The 13,049-nt window shown below is 41.4% G+C and overlaps 1 long non-coding RNA gene across 1 annotated transcript; it reads right to left on the bottom strand.

Moving 5' to 3' along the window:
* Positions 1-10,337: 10,337 nt before the first annotated feature.
* On the bottom strand, positions 10,338-10,966 carry LOC308404053. Its single transcript, XR_013973056.1, has 2 exons — positions 10,885-10,966; positions 10,338-10,737 (listed from the first exon to the last, which is right to left on the bottom strand). It is a non-coding gene; the product is annotated as an uncharacterized lncRNA (long non-coding RNA).
* Positions 10,967-13,049: the final 2,083 nt, after the last annotated feature.

Below are 13,049 nucleotides of genomic sequence, written 5' to 3'. Positions count from 1 at the left end.
AACCTTCGTAGACAAATAAGTCCAGTATTACAGAAACCAAAGATCAAACCGTGTTTTCAGGTCCAGCACATGAGAACAGAGCAGCTGAGAGATAATTCAACATCAATGAATCATTAATGAATCAATGAATCAGCGATTCTGTACTGCACAGGAGAGACGGCACGGAGGAGATCAACAATAGTCTGAAGCCAATCAGGACGCAGAACACAAAGCGCTGTGCGCAAAAAAAAAAAAAAGCATGCAAACTTGCACAAAAAAAATGTGCGAAACAGCGAGGCCGCGTTATAGCGACAGACCAGACCAGCTGCACAACACAGACACTTCAAACCTGAGGACAAATCTAAGAGAACAGAAAAAGGAAAGGAAACTTAGCTTAGAACCATGCAGCGCTACAGGAGACGGCAGCACTGCAGAGGTGAGGACCGGCACCTGTTTGAAAGAGACAAATGCACACAAAATAAGTGTTTGTTGTAGAATGTGCAGCATGAAAGTAGCATGCATGTTTTGCATAGAACTGTTTTATGCATCTGCATTTCACAAAGAATGACAAATTGGTATACGGGACAACAAATAAAATCTAATGTATAGAAAAAAGATAATAGGATATGCCCATGACAATAAGAATGATAAAGGACTTCACAAAGTCAATTTATTGCTAAAGTGTGATCTTAGAAAATTGCTATTGTGCACCACACTAAACAGAACAAATTCTGTCAAAACTTACTTTTGCAAGATCCCACAAATGTTTTGCAAGATCTTGAGAGTTTTTTTCTTTGCATTTATCATGCTTCCATCAATACCTGTAAAGCTGTACAGAGTACTGCAGCTGGTTGTTAATGAATGCAACAAAGACCACCAGATCAAAGTACACCTAGCCACGAGTGTTTCCCCTTCCACTGAGCACTATCTTCATCTCGCAAAATACATGTTCAAATTTTTTTTCTTCAATGTGCCTTGCGAGGCTCCATAACATACCTATCAATCTGTGAGCATTTCTCAGAGGCTGCAGCAACTGCAGCTTTTGAGGAAGTTGCAACAGCACATTCGTGAATTCTCACGCGTAGCCCTACAGGAACACCCACAGTTACAAATACCATAGCGACCAACATCAGTGCTACTACTGCCCACAGTTCATGTAAAGGAAACATAACGGTGTCATACAATAAACTACAGAATCAGCATTGTTGTCTGTGAAGGTTCTCAGTCATTCAGGTCATCGTAGTCAAAGGAGCTTGTAAAGAAAAGCGTCTGGACTTCTTTAAGTTGCTTGAAGACGTTTCACCTCTCATCCGAGAAGCTTCTTCACTTCATCAGCATTGTTGCACAACCGTGTATTCAATCTTGTTACCCTTCTTTAAAGTCCACCACCTGTGCTGCAAGTGAAGTTGAGGGCAACTGTGGCTCAGGGAGTTGGGAAGCACATCTGTAACCGGAAGGTTGCCGGTTCGATCCCTGGGCTCTCTGTCCTGGTCGTTGTGTCCTTGGGCAAGACACTTTACCCTACCGCCTACTGGTGATGGCGCGATATGGCAGCCTCGCTTCTGTCAGTCTGCCCCAGGGCAGCTGTGGCTACAACCGTAGTTGCCTTCACCAGTGACTGAATAGTGGCATTGTAAAGCGCTATATAAATCCAGTCCATTATTAACACATTGGAAGTTGTGGCACTTCTCATTATTTGACGTGCACAGCCGCTCTGTGTGAGGGTCAAACATTTGTTTATTCAACACCTGTGAAGGTATCAGAAATCGGCTACTGAGAAAAAATGCATAGATAGCAAGAGAAGCAAATTAAAGCACTGCACGTGCTTTACGTGCTATGACATGCTGCACGTCATAAAACCCAGTTTCTTGATTAACATTTTTAAGAGTTAAGTTGTAATACTTTTGTGCATTATTAAAACAAATCCTAAAATTCTGTATCACTGTGCTGTTACGAGAAGGTAGCTTGAATGTAGGTATCTGGCCCTGTGTAAATCTTGAGCATGAGTGATGTTGTGGGACAGTGCACCAACTACACAGGTACAACAGCCGGAGAACCAAGAACCAGGAACAGCTACTTGGTGATCCCGACACAGACTCCAGCTTTCCATATCTGCATCTGCAATGAATATTAATAGAGATAAAATACAATCTTTTATCCTGTCTTCCTTCTCTCAGCCCAACCGGTCGCAGCAGATGGCCCCGCCCCTCCCTGAGCCTGGTTCTGTCAGAGGTTTCTTCCTGTTAAAAGGGAGTTTTTCCTTCCCACTGTCGCCAAAGTGCTTGCTCATAGGGGGTCATATGATTGTTGGGGTTTTCTCTATATCTATGAAGCACCTTGAGGCGACTTTTGTTGTGATTTGGCGCTATATAAATAAAATTGAATTGAATTGAATACAATTTGCGCTCTCAGAGTGCTTCTTGTTTGTTTTTGTTGTAATCTGACTGTGGATATTGATGTTTTTAAAAGCATAATACAGCAAAAAAACAAACAAACAAACAAACAAAACCCAGAAGGCCTTTTAAATTTCTTTAAATATTGTTCTGCTTTAGTCAAATCAAAAGATTGTATATTATTAACTTGAAATTGAATTGTGATTTTAATTTCAGGAATAGAATTTTAAGAATATTAGTTTTTACTGTCTCCAAATGGACAGGTAAAAAGCAGCTTTGAATTGACAGACCTCAAATAATAATATATTTCTTGGATTCGAGGGGGCACCCAAACTCCACCTACACTACTGTGCTAGACAGCAATATCACAGAACAGTGAACTCTTGGCACACACAAAAAATCCCCAGTGTAATCAATCCTCCACAGCAATGAAACACTGGATTATTGGGTACAGACACTCTCTTGTAGCCAAAAGGTCAGAGGGTTAGTCCTTTCCAAAGCTATCAAAACATCATTTAGCAGGGCAGCGGCAAACAGTGTCTGAAAAGTGACTTTTCATAACCACTGTCATACTTATTAGATATTAAATTTACAATTGTTTTCTTCTCTGTATTGTTATCCATTCAGAACCAATACAATTATCCTGATAGATGCAGAAGGGAATGTGATCTTCACAGAGCGCACCATGCTTGACTGTGACACAACCAAATGGAGCACCAGTTCTTTCCAGTTCAAACTGCAGGAGTGAAGACACAATGGAGGAAACCTACTCTGTGCCTTTCTGCATCATCTCTCCTTCCGTTACCTTTTCCTCACCATCTCCTTCAGCTGAGCCTCATGTGACCACAAAGACTCATCAGCACTTTTTTTATTCAGCTAGTCACTAGCTGCCTCGTTAACATCAGTTTCATATATTTCTTACTTTTGATTTAATTTAAAGATGTATGCTAATTTTTTTAAAAAAAGCAAAGATGCCAAAGGACATTTAGAGTTTTGTAGAGGAAAATATTTTACCTACATGTCATGAACCTTCTCAAAAATTATAGATTGAATGTAATTTGGTAAATATAAGATTGGTGTGATGCCATTTTCTGTCATGAACGCTAGACATTGTGGCCCTTTCACACACATGGCAAAAGACAGGAGATGATCTGTGTTAGGCACATTACATGCAGTACGTTATGACTGGTTCTGACATTAGTGGTTTTAAATACAGCTTGTCTGGGTGAAGTGTAGAAAAGCTCGTCTGCGGTGCATGAATACATGCTTTTTGGTGTCCGATGTAACCTTCCATCCATGATTTATATTTTATGCTCTATTTTCAGGCTGCAGGCTAAAATGGCATCCTATGACAAGTCATAGGGTCACATATATTTTTCTAGAAGATTTAAGTTCACACGAGTCATCACCAGGATTACTGGCTACTTTGTAAGTTTCTGATTACCCTTTCATTGGTGTTTAGGTAATTTTGCGTCACAGCATCAAATGTTTCAATGCACTGTTAAATGCACTGGATCTTGAAAAAACAGCCTGAAAATAAATAACAGTTTATCCAAACACCTCTCTTTTTGATTGTTGCATTATGATTACGGATACAAAATAACTGTCAGGAACTATGTGCTCACACACATATCAGTATAGGCCTAGGAAGCTGGCTCCGCTGCTTCCTGTATGACTCTAGGATTTACCCACATGCAGGTGACGTATGAGTAATGTATTTATTAATGTGAAGAAAGCTTTTTGTAACCAGATTGAACCCATGGTTAATTTGACTTCTGTTCCCTAAAAAAAAAGAGTTCAAACTTGATATGATTTGTGAGTAATATGTACATATGTATTTTGATCTTTTGTTAGTTTTTTCCATTTAAAATCTCCCTATGGTCATTTAACCAGTATCCCTGATTTGCAGTGTTATGCCATTGTATGTACTTTAGCTGACCTGCAACTGTTTTCAAACAGTGACCCCTCCTGCCTGTGTGGAATATTGCACCCTTCAGGATGTACCTGAACATTTGGTGTATTTAAAGATTACCTTCTTATTTTTTTAACCAGCAGAATGGGCACTGGTATCTTCACATCAATGTTTTAAAGCAATACAGCATCTAAAGAGGTGTAGAGAAGTATAAATCTAGACAAGTACAAATAGAATACCAGTGGCACAGCATTAAAAAATAATGGGGTTTTTTTATCTGATTAATTTCAGCTGTGAAACAAATTTGTGGTTGTATTACCATCACTCCATGTTTATAGGCTGTATGTAAACATCTTTATAGTTTTCTTCATATACTGTGTGCTGTAAGCATCCACCAGTCCCAGAATTAGCACTCTCTGCTAAAGGCAGCAAGAGTCCACTCGACAAAACCAAAGCATGTTTTGTAAGATTTTGCATCACTGATTAAATATATCTGAATTTATTGATTCATGCAGGAGGTGTGTAGCACATGCTCACTTTAATGTTATGTTATAATTTGGTTGCTCTTCCCATTTTTAAAAAAATTATCCTTTTTTAATGCTTGTCGGCTACCCCTTGTAGTCAAAGTGTGCATAAAGGGATTTCATGCAATATCAGGAGTTTCAAAAATGTGAACCATCCCACTGGATGGCTTCACATTATGTGAAAATGGGGGAGGGGGGATTCCAGTTATTCAATGGGACGCCGTTTGTAAACTGAATGATGCTGGAATTAGTAGCAACATTTTTCCACATTTAGCTCAAAGCCTTATTAAAAACATGTTTTTTCAAGTCATTTTTCACAATATTCAAATTTCCAAAGAGGAATTGGAAAATGTTCTTTCCCTGAAAATGTCTTTTACTGAAGCTGCATCTATCCTCTCCATCTCAAGGCCTACTCTGTAAGACTATTATAACAAGTAAGTTATACAGTCGCTTACATTTAATGCTTCATTGAGCTGTATGTTTAAGTGTAAAAGAAAACCAAAGATCAAAGACGACACAGTTCAGTGCCAGTTAGCAAAGATGATGCATTTTGTCCTTTGGATGTATCATATTGCTGGTCTCTGTCAGCCTCTGTGGACCTTCACCACCATCTGCACCACACACGAGGGCTTGAGCCCATATTCAGATAGAGATGCAGAGTCGTTCACCAATAGCTTCCCAGCGACAGTCAGCCGGACTTCAGCCATAAGATATCCTACACACACAACAGAGGACAGAGATGAACCTCACAAAATATTTAAACATGTCAAAAACTATTATGTCAGGTTCCCTGAACACCACTGAAGATGCACACATTTTAAACACACTCCTGTGTCCAAAACTCAGCAGTGACAACAAAGTTAATATTTCAAAATCATCCTCAGTGCACACCTTTTCCCCCACTGTGGTCAAGATGCTCTTAGCTGTTTGGTTCCTCCTGCTCAGGATTTCTTCAAAGGAAAAAAGGAAACAAAAAGCAGTTTTAAAAGTTTTTTGTTGGTGGTGTTTTTGACTTTCAAGCTCAATCAAAGCAGAAAAAGACTTCAAAACAAATTCAATTGAATGGATGGGTTGTCATGATTCGTTGTGTGGCAGGCAGGAGGAGGACCCAAAATGCAAAACTCACAGACACGGGGATGAACTCAAAAATTACAGCTTTAATGCTGGAGAGGCAGAACGTAGGAAATACAAAACTAAACTGGGAAAACTAAATACAAAGCTCGCCAAGAAACACAGGGAGGAACACACACAACATGAGGGAGAACGCGACGCCGAACAGAGGAAGACGCAGACAGAAATACACAGAGGGTTAACGAGGAAAGTGGGAACACACGGGGAACACAGCTGACACAGATAACCATAACGAGACAGGGCGGGGTGAACATAACACTGACGGGAGACGGGCAGAGTCAAACAGGAAGTACACAGAGGTTCAGACAGGAGGAGAGAGCACGGGGAGAACACAGACATAACAGGCTGGGGAAAACATGGAATAAAACACGAAAGGGGACAAGGGCTCATGAATACATAGAGGGGCACACAGGGGGTGAGAGTCACAAAGGGAAAGCACACAGGGAACAACATAACAGGGCGACTCAGGAAACATGGCCTAAATAGGGAACAAAATACAAACATACAAGAAAACTAAGAATACTGGGCCAACATGGCCCAGGACCATGACATCACCCCCCCCATAAGGGCTGGCTCCAGACAGCCCAAACACAGGAAAACAAAAACCAAACAGAAAACAACCCAGGGCGGGCGGCGGGGGCCCAGGACGGAGGGCTCGGAACAGAAAACAAAAACGAGCAACAGAAAACACAGGAGCACAAGACCATAGTTCAAATAAAGTTCAGGGGGCCGACCCAGAGCCCACCGGCACAAAAGTTCACGGGTCACACGGTCGGGGGGCCGACCGGGCGGGTGGCACAGGTGACAGAGCTGGTCCGGAGGCCGGCCGCGCGGAAGGCAACGGCGGCGGCGAAGGGGACGACTGAGCAGTTCAGGAGGCCGGCCGCGCGGAAGGCAGCGGCGGCGGCGAAGGAGACTACTGAAGCAGAGTGAAGCTGACCCCCCACCCACTTGAAACGTAAAGGCAAATAGGCGGAGCGGTTAGTGCTACGTTTGTGCAGATTTGTGCAGGTAAAATTAGCGTTCGTGCTGCTACGGTTTCCGAGATATTAAACTTTATTTTATAGGTCATTCAAAGGTCACCATCCCCCCAGACTGCTCCAAAACGGGCCAAAATGGTCTACTTTTTTAGTGCTACGTTTGTGCTGGTTTGTGCAGGTAAAATTAGCGTTTGTGCTGCTTCTGTTTTAAAGATATTAATGAAAATGTAAAGGTCAACCAGCCCCCCCACATTACCCAAATCCAACAAAAGTGGTATCAAACGTTTGTGCTACGTTTGTGCTGGTTTGTGCTGCAAAGATTTTCGTTTGTGCTGCTATCATTTTAAAGATATTAATAACAATTTCTAGAGGTCATCAGAGGTCAACCAGCCCCCCCACATTAATTAAATCAAACAAAATGGGTGTCAATCAACTGTGCTACGTTTGTGCTGGTTTGTGCTGCTAAAATTTTCGTTTGTGCTGCTTCTGTTTTAAAGATATTAATGAAAATGTAAAGGTCAAAAGGTCAACCAGCCCCCCCACATTACCCAAATCCAACAAAAGTGGTATCAAACGTTTGTGCTACGTTTGTGCTGGTTTGTGCTGCAGAAATTTTTGTTTGTGCCGTTATTATTTTAAAGATATTAACAAAAATTTCTAGAGGTCAACCAGCCCCCCCATATTAATGGAATCAAACAAAATGGATGTCAAACGTTTGTGCTGGTTTGTGCTGCAAAAATGTTTGTTTGTGCTGCTAACATTTTAAAATGTTTAATAAAATAACGTCTTGATGCGTGCTTAATCATCCAGGTAAGTAAATCCCAAAAGGTTGATTCTGTTCATCTGGACATTTTCAGTTGGAGAAACGTTTCGTCACTCATCCAAGTGACTTCTTCAGTCTCAGCTGACTGCAGGTTTCCCCAACCTTATAAACAGTACATTTGCATAGTGAAGGAAACTAGCGCCACTGAATGAACAATGTGCCGGGGGGTTAATTCCATGATTGTTAGTATGCAAATTCTTATGACCACTGATCAATGACAACTAATCAAAGCCTATTGATCAATGGCAGTGAGTACCATTCACAGAAAGTGGGGAATGGCTACAATCACAGCATTGTAGGATGGCGAAAGATGTACCCTTGGGCCCCCCTTCTCGATCCAGAGATGGTCAGCATCCTGACAGCCCGATGGACGAAGCTGTCTCGCAGTCTGCTGGTTCTGCCCCGGAGGCTCTTCAGTATCCTTCCTGATGGCAGCAAACTGAAGACGCTGTTGAAGGGATGAGTGGAGTCACCTGTAATGGAGACGACCTTCCAGATGAGGCAGGTGCAGTAGATCTCCTGGGGAGGGAGGCAAGAGAGGTCCCCACAATGCTCTCGGCTGCTCTCACTACCCGTTGTCATTTTTTCCTGCAGAACCCAATGCAGGAGTCATACCACACAGTGATGTAGCTGGTGAGGATACTCTCAACTGTGCCTCTGTAAAAGGTGCTCATAATGGGGGTTGAATCTCTTGTGCTTCTCAGTTTGCAGAGGAAGTAGAGTCACTGTTGGTCTTCTCCACATTCAGGGACAGGTTGTTGTTGCTGTACCACTCTGGCAGATGGTTAACTTCACCCCTGTAGTAGATCTCGTCGTGGGTCAGCAGAGTGAAGAGAAGGGAGCTCAACACACATCCTTGGGGAGCCCCCGTATTCCGTGTTCTTGGGCTGGAGGTGTTGCTGTTGACCCGTACTGTCTGCTGTCTTCCTGTCAAGAAATCTAGCAGCCCGTTATACAGCAAGGTGCTGATCCCCAGCAGATCCAGTTTGTGAATGAGTTGCTGGGGAATGATGGTGTTGAATGCTGAACTGAAGTCTATGAACAGCACTCTGACATATGAGTCTCTAGTGTTCAGATGTGTGAGGGCTGAGTGAGGGGCAGTTGAAATTCCATCATCGGTTGAGCGTTTTGACCGGTATGCGAACTGAAATGGATCCAGGTTGGGGGAAAGCAATAATTTGATTTGATGCATGACTAACCGTTCAAAGCACTTAACTTAATAATGATGGAGGTGAGTTTGACAGGACGGTAGTCCTTAAAGCAGGAGATAGATGACTTCTTGGGTTCAGTAATGATGGTGGAGAGATCTCCACACACTGTCTGGGGATTGTGTCACCACGGTCTGTAGAGTGGGCTTGTAGTCTGTGATGGTTTGTATTCCTTGCCACTGCCTCCAAGTATCTCTGCTGTCGCTGAAGCTTTGCTGTAGCTGATGCCACGTGACAGGTTTGCCCTTGCTGTTCTTAGACTCACCTAATTCCCGGCTCTGAAGGCTTGCATTTTTCAACTTTAGGAGCATTTAAACCTGACCTGTGAGCCATGGTTTCTGATTGGCCCAGACAGTGATAGTCCTGGTCTCTGTGACATCATCGATGCATTTTGGGATGTAGGCAGTGACAGTTTCTGTATATTCCTGAAAGTCTGTGGTGTTGTCGTGTGTGGCGGCCTGTGGTGGAAAAGCAGTGCCTCTGAGGACCCTTCTGGCCACACCTGTACCTGCTTACGAACTGGTTTGGTGACTTTGACCAGGGGCCTGTGGGAACCCATGGCACACCTAGATTTCTGCCTGTACTGACCCTTATGCAAAATAGGTGGAATTAAGACAGTTCCAAAAGCAAACACAACTGATCAGTGCTGAGAGTGGTCCTGTTGCTGAGGTTGGGATGATCCTGTAATCTCTTATGAACGACCTCCAACGCTTCTATGACTGGGATGCAAGTGAAGACAGATGTAACATCTCTCTCCACTGTACATGTACTGTTTATAAAATTAGGGAAACATAACCTGCACAAACAAAATAATTTGCAGGACAAATGTTTGACATCAATTTTGTTCGATTTGAAGAAGGTAGGGGGGGCAACTTCACTCACGGGTGTTTATAAGGTTGGGGAAACCTGCAGTCAGCTGAGACTGAAGAAGTCACTTGGATGAGTGACGAAACGTTTCTCCAACTGAAAATGTCCAGATGAACAGAATCAACCTTTTGGGATTTACTTACCTGGATGATTAAGCACGCATCAAGACGTTATTTTATTAAACATTTTAAAATGTTAGCAGCACAAACAAACATTTTTGCAGCACAAACCAGCACAAACGTTTGACATCCATTTTGTTTGATTCCATTAATATGGGGGGGCTGGTTGACCTCTAGAAATTTTTGTTAATATCTTTAAAATAATAACGGCACAAACAAAAATTTCTGCAGCACAAACCAGCACAAACGTAGCACAAACGTTTGATACCACTTTTGTTGGATTTGGGTAATGTGAGGGGGCTGGTTGACCTTTTGACCTTTACATTTTCATTAATATCTTTAAAACAGAAGCAGCACAAACGAAAATTTTAGCAGCACAAACCAGCACAAACGTAGCACAGTTGATTGACACCCATTTTGTTTGATTTAATTAATGTGGGGGGGCTGGTTGACCTCTGATGACCTCTAGAAATTGTTATTAATATCTTTAAAATGATAGCAGCACAAACGAAAATCTTTGCAGCACAAACCAGCACAAACGTAGCACAAACGTTTGATACCACTTTTGTTGGATTTGGGTAATGTGGGGGGGCTGGTTGACCTTTACATTTTCATTAATATCTTTAAAACAGAAGCAGCACAAACGCTAATTTTACCTGCACAAACCAGCACAAACGTAGCACTAAAAAAGTAGACCATTTTGGTTTGTTTTGGAGCAGTCTGGGGGGATGGTGATGTCATCAGCAAAAAATATAACTTTTAATATCTCAGATACTGTAGCAGCACAAACGCTAATTTTACCTGCACAAACCAGCACAAACGTAGCACTAAAAAAGTAGACCATTTTGGCCTGTTTTGGAGCAGTCTGGGGGGATGGTGACCTTTGAATGACCTATAAAATAAAGTTTAATATCTCGGAAACCGTAGCAGCACAAACGCTAATTTTACCTGCACAAATCTGCACAAACGTAGCACTAACCGCTCCGCCTATTTGCCTTTACGTTTCAAGTGGGTGGGGGGTCAGCTTCACTCTGCTGACGACTGAGCAGTTCAGGAGGCCGGCCGCGCGGAATGCTGTATTCATCTAGAACAGCTATAAGCTGCTTAGCCACAACCTTTTCTAAAATCTTAGAAATGAACGGTAAGAAACTCACTGAAAAAAAATGCTACTAATTCTAATTTTAGTAGTACCAGAGACTGCTTATGTATAGATCCCTGAGTTATTTCCTTCATCCTTACATGTAGGCCTGCATAAATACAAAGGAAGGCAACTATATCATATCTTGAAAACTTAGCTAAACCAGGAAAAGTGCAAATATGTAAATATAGCAAAACAAATAAATAAATGTAAAACTAATAAAACTAAATATTTATCTCTAACATACTAGTTATAAATGGACACAGCATTTAAAAAGTACAGTGTTTCCTTGTGATGTAGTAGGTTAGAAATCAGTTGAAGTTTAATTATACGAGGACAGGACATTAGAGTATACTCAAAACACGAGCAGATGTATGCGTTACCTTCCAGCACTATCCATTATTCATCTGATCAGATAGTAAATTGATTGGTGTTCCTGGAGAAATTCGAGGTAGTGCAGAACCACACAGGCTTTATGGGAAGTTGCCGTGGGCCGACCTCTTTCAGCCGACCATCAAATTAGCCAGAGAAGGATTCCCTATTTCTCAACTCCAAGGTCAACACAACTCGGAGACTGTTAAAAATGACAGAACCCTGTTGCTTCGGTATGAAATACACCCACAATGTGAGTTCAAAAATATGAGGATCAAATGATGATTGTTTTCTCTCACTATGTTTGTCTTTTAAGACGTTTTATTCATATATAACTGGGAACCTGCTTAAAAGCCATGATTTTGTCAAATTTGAGAAGCTGGATAAAAACTTTGGAGATGATTGCAGAGCAGGGGGCAGATGTGTTTTACATCAGAACAATAAAAAAGGATTTAATCACTGACATACAGCAAGCAGGTATTGTCAGACAGGTTTCATCCTGCTCTCTTTTCTGACCATTTTCTATGTCTGCCAAGCACAATGATCTAACTACAAACAAACAAAGCAATTGGCTCTGTGAATATTTGCTATGATCCCTCACAGGCTACACTGTGAGTTGTCTGGATCAATTAAAAGTATTGATTATAAGATGCGTTGTGTTCAGTTTTGCTCAACAGATTCATTTGTTTCACTGTTTTTGCTCAGGAGGAAACCTCACACTGGAGGACTCGGCCTCGTGTAAAGTTACAGTGACTGATGCGTGGAATATGTCTTTGGGAGAATACCAGATGTACTTCCCTCTTCCCCCTGCAGGAGGAGCCCTCCTCACCTTCATCCTCAACATCATGAAAGGTTCCAATAGACACAGACTGTTGAGCTGCTGCTCATGTACACTTTGAAATCACAAAATCACAAACTGACATTTTCTTGAAATCTTAATGTGTTGAGCTGAGCTGTTTAATTTAATAACTGATTTAGTTATGGCTTGAACAGTGGTGGAAGCAGTATTTAGATCTGACTGGAGTAAAAATAGCAACATTCCAGCACAAAACACTAAATATAGATAATATATTTAAGTGAAGCTCCTGGTTTCAAAAAATGATTATTATTATTATTACTAAATTGATGGTTATTTCAAACTAGAAAAAGGCATAAAATTTTAAACAAATAAGTATCAGAGGTTTTTGAACTCAAATCTCTTTAAGATTCAGCTTTAATTTGTTGTTTGTCTTTGTCTCTCATTATTTTCTCTAATGCGTTTGTTTTTGCAATCACAGAGCTTTGCAGACAATATATGGAGCTTGATCAGCAATACTCATGATCTTCAGTATTACGGCATCACATCGTATTTGGAGAGCATGGGTACCACACATGTGTCTGTGCTGACCGAAGATGGATCCGCTGTGTCTGTCACCAGCAACATCAACCACATGTCAGTGTCTGGATGAATCTGTTTTACTGTTAGGAAGCAGCTATCAAAAATGTGTCTTCCTTTAAAACTGAAAGATTGAAAAGGTTTAAGAGATTATTTTTAGAAGCTGCTTTGTAAAATGTCTCTACTTGTATGTGTTGTAGATCATTTAGCATTTTGTACTTACAGATT

Source organism: Rhamphochromis sp. 'chilingali' (assembly GCF_963969265.1).
Source record: "Rhamphochromis sp. 'chilingali' genome assembly, chromosome: 10".
NCBI lineage: Eukaryota > Metazoa > Chordata > Actinopteri > Cichliformes > Cichlidae > Rhamphochromis > Rhamphochromis sp. 'chilingali'.
This window is presented reverse-complemented; position numbering and strand designations above follow the sequence as displayed.